The sequence below is a fragment of the Acromyrmex echinatior genome, chromosome 1 (genome assembly GCF_024713525.1).
Source record: "Acromyrmex echinatior isolate Ae372 chromosome 1, ASM2471352v2, whole genome shotgun sequence".
NCBI lineage: Eukaryota > Metazoa > Arthropoda > Insecta > Hymenoptera > Formicidae > Acromyrmex > Acromyrmex echinatior.
The window spans coordinates 2,075,137-2,087,311 of NC_141852.1; the positions used below are offsets into that span (position 1 = coordinate 2,075,137).

The following is a 12,175-nucleotide window of genomic DNA, read 5'->3' on the forward strand; positions in this document are numbered from 1 at the left end:
GTGTTATAAATTTTTCTCTATTGTTACGTCATTGCGCGTTTTGTAACGAATTTAGATATTTTTGCGTTATGAATTACTGTGTTAGGATGCAGCTGTTCTCGTTCTGTCCCACCGCTGTCACCTATTTGTGTTATTGTGCTACGAATTCTCTTTAGAAAATGAGCTTCAAATTCCGTCATTATCGCTAGTGGTTCATTGAGAATTTGTAATAGCAACAAAGATCAAATTAGCGTTCATTTAACAAGAAAATCGATGATGGATCCGAGCAAATCAAACTGTCTCATCATACTCTTTAAGGAGGGGATGAGGGGGAGGATTGAGCAAAACAGAATATAACGCTAGATAAGTGTTTATGTTTTTATTAAGGTATCCGATTGATATCCGTGTACACGGAAGTGTACCGATAGGTCGGAGATGACCAACGGGGGATGACACGGTAGCCTGCGAGGATTCGGGACCTGTCTAGCAATACAGGACGCGTGCTCCGTCTGCATGGAGCGGTTGCGTCAGCTCTGGCGTTCCGCTGCTTGGCGGTTAACGGCGCGATTCCCTCATAGCGCGCGGTCGCTCCCTGTTTGGGAGCTTCCGAAGTCGGCGGGGGCCGCTGGAGCGGATAAGTCCGGCGGAAAGATCGACGGATCGAAATCCCTAATAGCCTTCAGCCCTTGATAAATATGCAAGGCCTGAACTCCTTCCTGCACAATTTCCTCTTTTAATCATTCCACGAGAAGTGATTTTTTTTTATTACATTATCGTCGCAGTTAGTTGAACCGCATTTAAAAGAAGCAGAATTAGAAGTAAATGGTAAAAGAAACAGATAACAGTGAAGGAAAGAGCAACTCCTACGAGCGCGGTTAACCTGGGAGAAGGGGAAGGGCTGAGCGCGGAAAGCCCGAAAGGTATAGAAATTGAAAGAAGTTAACACATGCGTATTTTCTTCTTTTCTTTCTATCTGTTGCGAATATTGAGAGATATTTCAGTGATTGCCCAAGAATAATGAACCGAACTGAGCCGAACTGAACTCAACTGAGTTACTGGCTCGATTTTCGTCCCGGTTTAGACGCCAATATAGCGCTCGTCGGGAGAAAAGGAGAGCTCGAATTTCCCAGAATTGATAATACGTGCCAAATTCGGAAAATGATTTTTCATATAGAAATATTAGTCACATCAGGCTGAAATTTGGCACGGTTGCCACGAATTCAATTTAGAACTGACGGATCAAATTAGTTTCGCGTTAATTGATGGAATTTTGAAGTAATTAGCAAATTAAATTTTAAACCTTTCTCCGTGATTCGCGCTGCTCCTTCCCCGATTCTCGATTGGTCGGTGCTTGCTAACGCGACAAATTCGCACTTTACTTATCTGTTTCAAACTAATTAAGGCGGTCACGATGGTCAAAAGATAGTAAATCAAATAAAAAATATATTAAACATAACACTAGATTTCGAAATTAACAATATTCTCGGCCAGAGCGGCTGAAATCCTATTAAGGATTCGGAGTGACACGCGCGTCGCAGGTCGTGATTAGTGCACGATAGCCTATTCTTATTTTGAGAGATTACAGGTATTGAAATTCGATTGGATTAGTTTTACTTAAACCTCGTGTAGGACGACAATGGCATGACAGTCCCAATATATGGGAACAATTTCTTAAGTCCGCGTGGAGTTATCCTGCCTGGAATTTCATCGCAGTACATCGGCACGTGGCACACGCCTCACGAGTGCTTCGATTAGCTCACGTGACGCACGTGTCACGCAGTGTCAGCATGACAGAATACTACGCCGAATAAGTTTCTCGCTAGGAATATCCGCAATTAATTAATAGAAATACGTTAGATAGATGATGTGAGATTAAATAATAAAAAATAATTCAGCGCGAAATGAAAAGACAAAAAAAAGAATAATAAAATTATATTATTTCTATGAAAGACAGATGTAACATTATCGTGAAAATTGAAATTTTCGCTACAAAACTGTTTTTTTTTTAAATATTCCTACAATTTTTTTATTTTGAATTAAATAAAAAGAAGTAATCTGACTTTGATTGCTCATTACTCCGACAAAAATTATCGTATCACAATTTAGTCTTTAAGTCGATTTTAGTAACATTACCAATCAATAGAGCACATATAAACATATAAATTTGTTAATAATTTTTTTTGTTTTTGCATAATACTTCATATTTATAGAGTTATAGCAATTTTAAAACGCAGTCGGACGACTGATTATTTAAACGCGACGGAATTGCCCGAACTCGAAAATGACGTCATGATGTTACTGCCGAATGCTGCCGAAAGCATATAATACGTATTGTACATTCGGTTGATATTTAATATAGACCGTAATATCATAACAAGATATAAACATGAGCAAGTTGACTGGATTAAAAAGTTATCGATGCTTTTGTACCTTTGTGCAAAAACATCACGAAAAATGCATCCAGTAAAGTGTTTGTGACAGTCTCACGCGAAGAAGTAACGAGAAGATTATGGTTTCGATTGGCACGACGTCCGAATGACCAACAAAATCAAATTATTTTTGTTGCGAGAATCATTTTGTTGTAAGTATTCAATAGTAAACTAATATTATTATCTATATTTCTAATGTTTTGAGGTTATGAGAATAATATTTATTAGCGAATATTATAAAATAAAACATTCATTTTTATGACATACTGTATACAAATGAGTTTTTTCTGTTACTTCTTTTCTATTTTGTAGCTCAAAGATGACATAGATAATTACATTCGCTACTCTTTAATGAGTGGGCCCATAAAATTAAAATCTGGAGTTGTGCCACATATTTTTACTTGCCAATCCAATAGAAAACGAACTACAGATCAGTCTCTTAGCGTTGTTTCTGAGAAACGAAGACACAAAGCAGAGATTGCAGTTATTTTGGCTACAAGCTCTTTGTTACCTGATACTACAGTCAAAGAAAATATAACACCTAATATTCTTACAGTAAGTATGATCTTGAAAATAAATTAATTGAAGAACTGTAGTAATATAAATGCTAAAACTTACATAGGTTTTTATTTAAGAAACAACGTTCCAATCTACAAAGGTCGAAAATACAAACTTATTGTTAGATGACCTTTCCAATAGTTATTCCGATAGTCACACAATTTATAAAAGTATTCATCATAAAGGAACACAAGACCTACGATCTTATGTCCGCAGTAAAAGTGTATCGTAATATTAAAGTTTCTGTGCCTGACAAGTTTCTGTGTCTACAAGTTCACCAATTAAGCTTTATACTTAGAATCAGAATATTACATTTGACATCGATGAAAGTTAACACTCTGACAAAGCAATCAAACACAGATATTTTGACTACTTCGGTATCATTTTCCTTACTTCTGACAATTTCAAGCGATTATGAGCCCTATTCAGAGGAATCAAGCCAGTGTGAAAAAAATAATATAAAATTAATGCAAAATAATGTACTTTTGACACTTTTTTAATGTACTTTTTACAAATTATTTTATTACTACTAAAAGCTAATACTATCTTGGTATCGCAAATGAATGGTACTGGATTATAGATCTTTTATGTGCTCAGACTGGAATTTAAGCAGATTATATTAAATTAAGTTTGATGAAATTAAAAGTTAATGACACGTTTCATAGACTAGGAGAGCAATTTAGAATATCATACGTTCAGGCGAGCAATATATAATATTTAACTCCACTGTTCCACGCCTCGCTCATATGCTGAAAACTTTGATATATTTTTCGGATTCAATGTGAGAAAAGCTTTACCAATTCCGTTTCGAACTAATTACAGTCACGTGCAATCTATAATCGATTGTTTCGAGATAAAATTCAAAAACCAATAAATTCTGTAAATCAAGCTTTCACTTGGTTCGGAATATAAAAAATGTAACACCCTTAAATATTTAATATCTTCGACTCCGGATGGGTTTATTAATTTTGTCTCGAATGGCTACAGAGGTAGAATAACCGATATCCTGATTACTGAAAAATCTGGATTTGTAAATGTGCCAGAAGGATGCGGTGTTATGGCTGATCGGGGATTTAAACATATTCAGACTATTCTTAATCATAAAAAATGTATACTTATTCGTCTGCCTACTGTTTCTTCTAGTGTAAATCCCTCTAAAGCCGAAGTTTTAGAAACTAAATGTATTGCGAGTTTACATATAGGGTAGATAGTCCAACAATGAACGATATTTCGTAAATGCGACGTTATCAGATTGTGCTGCTATCATGTAGCGACTCGCATTTGAACCCCTCCTCGGCTTCCTAGTCGACTGGCAGATCGCGCCAAGAACAGCTATGTAGTCACATTTTAAGAATTTTGGGTTGCAAAGTAAGTTTTTTTCGTAAATTTTATGCATTTTTTATTATTACACCTATAATTTTTGTGCAATAGTTTTATGTGCACATTTGGCTTTATTATTCTGTAAGCAACTTTTTCTGTTATATTATTTTACTACATTATTTAGAAGATTATCGGAAAAGGTTAGGTCTACAATGAATCCTTTTGACGAAGTGAATAATGAACCGTGGTATATTGTAGACCACACATAACTTTTTTACGATAACCTTCAAAATAATAATTATTTAGAATATTCCTCCCTTCACCTAAAATCTCAATAAAAATCATTTGATGCGTTTTCACACAAAACGAAAGATAAACGTGATGATCTTGTGAATCCTTATCACCTTATAATTATCTATTTTTAAAATAAACATTTTAAAATATAGTAAAACTAAAATAATCCTAACAATTCGCAGTATAAAACGTGTGATTCATTGTTAAAAATAACATGGTTTATTGTGTAACACCCCTTATACACAATGAACCATTTCCCGTTTTTTAAAACAATCGAAATTGTGACTAAACTTCAGGGATAACTTAAAATTTATTATTTACAGTATGTAATAAATTAAATTCATAAACTGTATGCAAAAATTCAGATCTTCAATTCAATAATTGAGAGATAATAAAAAGAGATATACCTCTGAAATTTACATGGTTTATTGTTGGACCACTTACTTTACATATTGAGCGTGTAATTAGACGAGGGAATACGAAATGTTAAAATCGCACGTATGTATTCATCATAATTTGCTGCCTCATATGGATTTTCGTTAGTAATAATTGCATCAGCGTTAATTAATTTGCAGACACCAATAATAAAAAATTAGCCCTAGTAAAGAATAAAGGATGTAAGTTAAAAAATACAACAACTGTTAAATCCTTTTTGTATATATTTCTTTATTTTATGATTATATAGTCCTATGCTCTTTGATTTTTTAGATAATGTTTAGATAATTATTATAGGAAAAATATAATCTTTCCAAAAAGCAACAGCGTATTCTATTATTGATTTCGTGAAATGTTCATCTTGCTAAACAATGGTTACCTGTCTTGAATCCTCAAATTTTGGATCAGTGATGCAAAAAAGACCTTTTTTTACCAGTAGCGAACATTTGCATATTCATTTGCGCTTTTCATTGATTTTTCCATTTGGCAAAAAATTATCAAATGTTTTTGAACTTGATGGACACTTGACTTCGACAATAAAATCATCGCATATCGCATCAGGCAATGCTCCTAATATTAGAAATGAAGATAGCAAAACCAGACTACAATCTTTGAATGACAGCTACGTAATTTTTCCGACCTCAATCAAAACTTCTTTCTCCAATTTTTTTCCTCGCTGTATTGCTTGTGACTCAAATATTTTTGATGCTCCAATAATTTGTTGTACGAATGTTCCATTGAATGTTTTGCAGTGTGCTGCTTCGTATAATCTCGATGCTGTTACTCTATTGTATCAGAGTTCATGCCAAATTAAAGTATCACTTTGGAATCTGGTTAATTTTTCTGTCATATGCCAGAAAAATTAAATCCTTTAACATCTCTTTACTGGCATATTCCAAAAAATCATCCACAAAGGAACCTCCTTTTTCGCAAAAATTTGATAATAATTGGTGTATTAACAGAGATTTGTATATTTCGCTTTCTAATATAAAATTGTGCTTAGAGAGTTGATTGTTTCTCTTTTGCTTTATCGACTACAGCTTTTAAAAACGACGAATTGTTTGGTAAATGTACATCCACAACATTAATTTTTCCCAATTCCTTTAATTCAATGTATTTTTTTGCTGTGTCAACGGAAGCCAAAGAAGAGCGACGCCAATAACATTCTACTTCTGTGAACGGAAGGATTCTCTGACTTCCTATGAATCCACATTAAAAAGGCAATCGCATGTTTGCAGCCTCCTATTACATTTTTTGTTTTCAGAAAAATTAAAATAACTATATTTTCAAAAATTATTGTTAAAAGAAGTTAGTTTCAGACAGTCACAATAGTAATTCAACTTTATAATTTATACATTTACCGTTTGATACACAATTGTCATATTGGACATCAATCACCTTTTCATCTTTTTCATCAATGGTCATTGTAACCGAGTATCCTTTATTACGAATACGATGTTCTGGACATACCTTGCATTGTACATGTATAATACATGTTCCCAAAGATTCTTTTCTTTTGAGACATACATAATCTATTGCCTGATCACCATATGATTCTCGTAATGACCTATAAAAATTGTTTATCATTATTTTAATGTATTATTTTGATTTATTATTTCTAATTGGTATGGAAAACACCGGGCACATAAATAAACTTACATTGCGGCTTTTGCATTTCTAACCTCAGCAGCATTGAACTTGTCACTTTGTTTTATAAATTCAGTCACCATAAATATGTCAACCTTAGGCAAATTTATTGAATCCGCTTTAATAAAACCTAATTCTAGAATATTTATCACATTTGACACGATATTTTTTCGATAATTCGACGAAACACTTTACGAAACTTATTATGCAGCCGCAGGCACGAAGACAAGAAGTAACATCGTAACGTCACACCAATAGCGTTGCGTTTTCATCCGTTTGAATTTTCATGAACATTTGATCTTCATTATTAAACAAATATAAACAAATTTAACGATTTTATTTTTATGAATCAGTTTCATAATGCTTATATTTTGATAAATTAACCGAATTTATAAATTAAAAAATTTTTTTAAAGACCGAATTAAAAAACCAGATCTAAAGCTGAAATGTTGCTCTATCAAGTGATATAAATGTCAATTTAAAAAAAAAGACTATGTATTGAGCTAAAAATAATATAATATTACTTTCCTTCTATAAATATTGCGCAATGATTACAATGAAAGTATATCATATTTATAACTCAAATTTATACAATTATTAAATTTTTTATTTCGAATAAACATGTAAAATTGACAAGAAAATTGATTGGTTAAGGCTCCTGACTAGTCGCGACGGCCATGTTGGAATCGTGACGTCAGAAGCGAGGAATGACACGTTAATTTATGTTGTGTGCCATTTTTAAATAAAGATAATTTGAATGAAACGAAATGACGAGATCACTTTAAAATACTTGTAAAAATCGATGAAAACTGTCCTTTGATAGACAGTAAATGATCGTAAAAGGCACGTGAGCTTATATTCAGGCAGAAACACACGGTCCGACAGCTATTGAAACGAGTAAAATATACGCATTTACCTATAAAATTTCAAGATAACTTTAGATTTCATCGATAATTACGACTTTGATAAGTACGAGATAAGTCACATTTTCACGATTAGGCAAATAATAACGACATGACATAACATAAATTTCGTCATCAAAACGTGACTTTTCGATGCCTATAAATTCGGCCATTTATCATGGTGCGTTATAACACAAACAAGCACAAGCCCATGTCTCGCCTACGGCGCGCCGAGAGTGAACGGGCAGCGAGCTCCTCCCACTAGTAGCTTGTTTCAAGCGACCGAAAATGCTTTCGGCAATCTCGGCCGCTCCGCGGCCCTAGGGCGGGGAGCATCCTAAATAACATATAAGTTTTAATAAATTGTAGTAATAGTGTATCCCTCCCTTTAATTCAGAATAGTATAAATTATGTTAAAACGCAACAATTTATCATATTATAATAATACATTAAATTGTTTACGATTTTTCATGCGTGTTATATAATATACCTCTTCTTCATAAACTCGAGTAGCAAGAATAGTCCAGTAGAAGTGGAATTTTACCGGAAAAAAATTATAAACCAGCATTTCTTTTCAAAAAAGAAAGTCTCGAAAGACCATCAGAAAAGAAATGCATATGTTCGAGACTCGAGACTTGTGAAGAAAATATGTGAAAAAAAATCGAATAGTTGCAAAAAGCATGCTTTTCGCTTAAAACGAAAAATATTGATTGTATGGAAAAAAAATTCGATATAAAAAATGTAGGTATTCGAAATACCTATAAAATGAGATGTGAAACATTAAGATCGATCTATTAATTCAGTAGAAAAAAAATTTTTAAAACACCGTAAAAGACCTTTTTTCACTCGCTCTCTGTTCATTGAGATTTAAACGCAAAGCTTTGAAATTCTCGTAATATGTAGCCCTCGTAATGACGAACAAATCTAGCCTTGAACAAGCCTGTTCATTAATTTTTGCAAAAAGCTATTTGTTCACTAAAAACCTGTCTCCGGGAAACTTAATTTCTTCATCTTTGAGCAGTCGCACAACAATTTATAGGAATTTTGCTTCCTGAAGAGTTGCACTATCACGTACACTTAATAACAAATCGATTTTTTTGCAGTTAAACTATTATAAAACGACTTTAAAAAGTGGGTATCGTTTTCGTGTAAAAAAATGGAAATAATTTGTTAATATGCATCATATCAAATAGCCGTGTGAAGTATTCGAAATCTGACATCTTTCTACGAATTTAAAAAAAAAGATTACCCTCCGATTATTAGGACGCGAGATAACAATTTTTTTTCAAAAAATCACTGTGCTCTAATTTTTAAGATTAATAGTTCCGTCTGGCACCAATTTGTCAAGGAAGAATCGAATTTGTTGTTAAAAAAATCTCAAATTGTAACCATGAAATTTTTAGTTTAGGAAATTTTTTCTTTCTTGAATTTTTATTTTTTCGGTTTATTACTAAAAAATTACGTTTAAGTATGGAGTGCATGTCTGATGAATAAATTTAAGTCAAAACTTATGAAAAGAGGAGCATAAAACCTCAGCACAAGATATTGTTTGTGATATTTAATTATCATTACATTAATAAAACATTAATTAAACGTTTCGGCCACAATCTGGCCATCTTCAATAAATTCACAAATAATTTTAAAACGCAGAATTACATATATCTGACATTAAATTCAGCCATCGTGTAACATAACTACGTATAAATATGTTCTTTCATCTTGTGAAGGTGCATTGTTCAACAATGTTGCAGCGCCAATTGTTATATTGCGAATTATGTAGAACAAGAATTTCTAGATTCTAATTTAAAAAAATTAACTTATCATTAATATCTTCTAGTCGAATTGTATGAAAATTGAATCGTTACCTGTTTTAAAAAAAATGATGAATCTTAAGCACGGAAATTCGTCGTGACATTGTGTATTATCATTTGTCATATCATATATGTTACCACTATTTATATATATGTGTCAAAAGTTTAGATTGTCCTAGAATTATTTATTAAGTGTGAGATCTTTCTTTAGAAAAAGCAGATAAACATTAGGCAAACTGTCAGTGTCACTTTGCTTATTGATATTACTTATTTGACTTTTTATGTATATCATTTCAGAAATTCTTTTTAATAATGATTGTTCTGTATCTATGAAATTCTGATATTATCCCAATTCGTGCATCTCATTCAACTGGTGAAACAACTGACATCTCCGAGGTGGATCTTCTTATGTCAACCTTATGTTGTTTTATTCGAGTTTTTAATTTCTTTTTTGTTTGGTCAACATAAGAAGACTCACAATGTAAACAATTTATTTAAATCACTCCACATGGTCCTCTTTACGCAAAGGATCTTTTCCAGTTTTAATAAATCTATTCATTTTATTTATAGGTTTGTAAGCGATATTAAAGCCCTGAATATGTAATAGTTTTTTAAATGTTTCCGATACTTTACTTAAATATGATATTATATAAAATCCGGTATTGTATAAAATCTAGAGATTATCTGCATTATGAAGATTATAATAATTTTTCAATGTTTACGGTATTAACGTAATCTTCGGTCTTTGTTCAGCGTTACAGTTTTCAGGATTTTATTTTGTGGTTCAAAAACTTTTTCTTTAAATTAAAATTAGAGTCGCTTTCATTATTGTTGTACTCACTATTTTTATCTAAATTCGTTCTATTTTCTAAAGTTTTAATTCTGTTTTTTATTGTTGAAAAAATGAATTCAAGAGGATAACCATTCATTAACAGAGTGTGAACTAAGGCAAAGATGTTTTTTTCTTGAAATTTTGGGATAAAAACAATATTCTATCTAATTGCCCGATGATTACACCCCTTTTATGTACTAACGGATGATTCGAAAAATAATTTAAATATCTCCCTGAATTAGTAGGTTTTTTATAAATATCGAAGATGATTCTTCCATCTTGTCTCATTAGTTTAACATTTAAAAAATTAATGCCGTTTTCATCGCCAAAGTCAACTGTAAATCTTAGCTTTTCATGATATAAATTAAACAATTCCAGAACATTCTCTACTTTGTCTTTATGCACGGACAATACAATGTCATCAACATAACGGAAATAAAAAGACGAGATAATATTATTAGTCGTAATAATTTCTTGTTCTAAGTTTTGTAGAACATATATTCTGCAAAATATAGGAGACAATGGAGAGCCCATTGGCACGCCAAAAATCTGTCTAAATATTTTTTTGTCAAATTTAAAAAATGTAGAGTTAATTATAATCATAATTGCTTTAATTCTCATGGAAAGAAATCGAAGTCTTGTTTTCAATCAAATTCCACCTACGTTCAATACTCTTTAATACTAAATCGGTCGGAATGTTCGTGTACATCGAGAGCACGTCGAATGATATAATACTGAAATTCTTATCAATTACTTTTTATCGATCTTCCATTGAGTTTATATTCACAATATCAAAATTGTTTTTTACATAACTGAAATTCTTTTTGTTATTATTGTTTATAATATCTTTTAAGAAGGTCGCCAATGGATAAAAATTGCATCTGAATCGTGTCTGAAGGAAAGTCTAATCCCTAATCATATGTTTAAATTTATACGAAATGAAAATAATAATTTGTTTCACTCTTCAAAAGAAAGAATTGACTTAAACGCAATTTTATATTCAAATATCTACGGGTAGAATTACAAGATGCATATAAACATCTTGAACACATAAAATTTGAAATGTTCAGCATGTATAGACAGATAGAGAAAACTTTAAACCATTTAACATATTCAATTCTTTCTTTCGTAGACAAGAAATCCATTTTAATAGAATTTGACGAAAGGAAAAAGAAAGGATTAATAATAAAATAAAAAACCTGCGAGCTAGTCATAGATTTAGAGAAAGAATGAAAATTAAAAATAGGAACTATAACATAATGCATTCGTTAAACTCTGAGATGAATCGCGATACCCTAATTGCACCGTTGAAGTTAAAGAAAATTTCAACCAAAGATATTACGGCCAATGAACGACAAACAACGTACAATACTAATATTCGTCCAAACAGATTTAAAACAAATTTTGCAATAATGAGTATAAACGAACAATGGCTAATAAATCTCAGTGATACTGAGATTCCAGAAAAAGCCAAAGTCGTATTGCAATTAGGTCAGCAATTTAATTTACCTAATCATCAGCAAAGAAAGAAGTATGCTCGAGTTTATTAAACATGTAGAGTGTAACCTTTTCAGAACTGATGACGAAATTTGTAAAACGGTTAGGAACGAAGTAATTCAAATATTTAAATCAATAGATAATTGCGACATTAAATCGTTTGAGAATAATATCATACGAGAAGATGTAAGGGAGGTAAAACGATTCATCTCAGAGAATCCTGAAATTTTAATTACCAGAACTGATAAAGGTAACACAACAGTAATTATGAATCGTGAAAGTTACAGAAGGAAAATGTATGAGAAATTCTTGTTCTACATAATTCGCAATATGACAATTGGCGCTGCAACATTGTTGTACGATGCACCTTCACAAGATAAAAGAACATAGTTAATACATAGTTATATTACACGATAGCTGAATTTAATGTCAGATATATGTAATTCTGCATTTTAAGAATATTTGTGAATT

The 12,175-nt window shown here is 31.9% G+C and overlaps 2 protein-coding genes, 1 non-coding gene and 1 pseudogene across 3 annotated transcripts in view; 1 reads left to right on the top strand and 3 right to left on the bottom strand.

Annotated features, from left to right (window-relative positions):
* Positions 1-12,175, bottom strand: part of LOC105151690 (chitinase domain-containing protein 1) — a 95,089-nt gene that overhangs the window by 40,249 nt on the left and 42,665 nt on the right. The window lies entirely within an intron of this gene.
* Prp6 (pre-mRNA processing factor 6) overlaps positions 1-12,175 on the top strand; it is a 44,718-nt gene that overhangs the window by 6,180 nt on the left and 26,363 nt on the right. The window lies entirely within an intron of this gene.
* Positions 5,227-5,865, bottom strand: LOC147910813 (uncharacterized; annotated as a pseudogene).
* Positions 5,227-7,148, bottom strand: LOC105151692 (uncharacterized). The gene is made up of 3 exons (XR_015544508.1): positions 6,675-7,148; positions 6,377-6,582; positions 5,227-6,257 (listed from the first exon to the last, which is right to left on the bottom strand). It is a non-coding gene; the product is annotated as an uncharacterized LOC105151692 (transcript).